The following is a 1,581-nucleotide window of genomic DNA, read 5'->3' on the forward strand; positions in this document are numbered from 1 at the left end:
ATTCTGGTTGGTCTGTTCCTACATTGAAGAAGGGTAAAGTGTCATGTAGACATTTGTGCCTGTAAGACCTCATTTGGGAATTTTAAGCTGTAGAAATTTAGAAGTAGCTCTGAAGCAAGGCTTACTTTGAATATATTAGTTCCACAAAGGTAACTCATTAGATAAATAAGTACTTGAGAAGCCATCACCTTTTTTTGAGGTCGTGGGGCTTGATCTCTGGGCCTGGGCGCTGTCCCTCAGCTCTTCAGCTCAAGGCTAATGCTCTACCACTTGAGCCACAGTGCCACTTCTGGCATTTTTTCTTTTTGCTTATGTGGTGCTGAGGAATTGAACCAAGGGCCTCATGCATGCAAGGCAAGTGCTCTACCATTGAGCACCTTCCCAGCCCCACAGCCATCACCTTTGGACCTAGGTATAAAGACTTCAAAGTATGATCAAATTTAAAATGAAAAAGACGTAAAATAGTCATTGACCAAAAAAATTGCAAATGTGAACAATCGACTGAACAATATAAGTATTTCCCACTATACAGAGAATTTAGGAGAAATAAGATCAATAGCATTTTTAGGAACAATAAGATTTCCTTGTTATAAAGAGGCAACCAAGGATATATTCCTGTATAAAGATTGCATCATTAACTACTTAAATTTACAGGATACTACATGCTTCAGCAGTACGACTATCAAAGTTACAACAATACAAATATTAACATGGCACTTGCACAAGCATGATATGAAAATTTGTAAAGTATTCCATATTTTTCATTCTTCAGATGCAAGAAATGAAAAATAGTTATTAAAAAGTTGATTGCAAAAATACAAGTGTGACAATACATGTAAATCATAGAATTAAAGTTAATTTGATATAGTGTATTAAATCTTCACCTTAGAAAGGCTTTTACATAGCATAACCTTTACAAAACATTTGAAATTAGATAACATCTTCATTTTATCCCAAAGAAATAAAATACTATAAGGAGCTAGGAAAAAAGGAATCTTAAACTGTTTCTTTATGGAATGTAATCTGAAAGGACACATTTATTAATGAACCCATATATTATAAAACAATGTAGAATTCAACGTATTATACCTAGGAGAGAATGAAATAGATTATGGACATTATACAATCAGAATACAGAATATTTTAAAATGTACTTTTCTCAGACAAGCACCAGACATATCTTTAATTTCTGTACTACTAATTTCAACAGGTAAGTTAAAATTATTTCTGATTTAAAATAATCACAAACTCATGGGGCAGGGAAGGTGGTTCAGTGGTAGAGCACTTGCCTTGCATACATGGGGCCCTGGGATCGATTCCTCAGCACCACATAAGGAAAAAAGAAAAAAAGCCTGATGTGGAGCTGTGGCTTAAGTGGTAGAGCGCTAGCCTTGAGCTGAAGAGCTGAGGGACAGCGCCAAGGCCCAGAGTTCAAGCCCCATGACCGGAAACCCCCCCCCCCCCAAAATCACAAAATCTGGAGAAATCATTATAGACGTATACAAACAACTCGAATACATTTTGACATCAAAGTCAGGCAATTCACTTGGAAGAATACAATGGAATCCATGCATTTTTAAA

General features: G+C 36.0%; 1 pseudogene; it reads left to right on the forward strand.

The window, feature by feature from the left end:
- Positions 1-662: 662 nt before the first annotated feature.
- On the forward strand, positions 663-762 carry LOC138835055 (U6 spliceosomal RNA; annotated as a pseudogene).
- The last annotated feature ends 819 nt before the right edge of the window (positions 763-1,581 follow it).

Source organism: Dipodomys merriami, unplaced genomic scaffold, assembly GCF_024711535.1.
Source record: "Dipodomys merriami isolate MVZ:Mamm:240054 unplaced genomic scaffold, mDipMer1.0.p SCAF_2243, whole genome shotgun sequence".
Classification (NCBI taxonomy): domain Eukaryota; kingdom Metazoa; phylum Chordata; class Mammalia; order Rodentia; family Heteromyidae; genus Dipodomys; species Dipodomys merriami.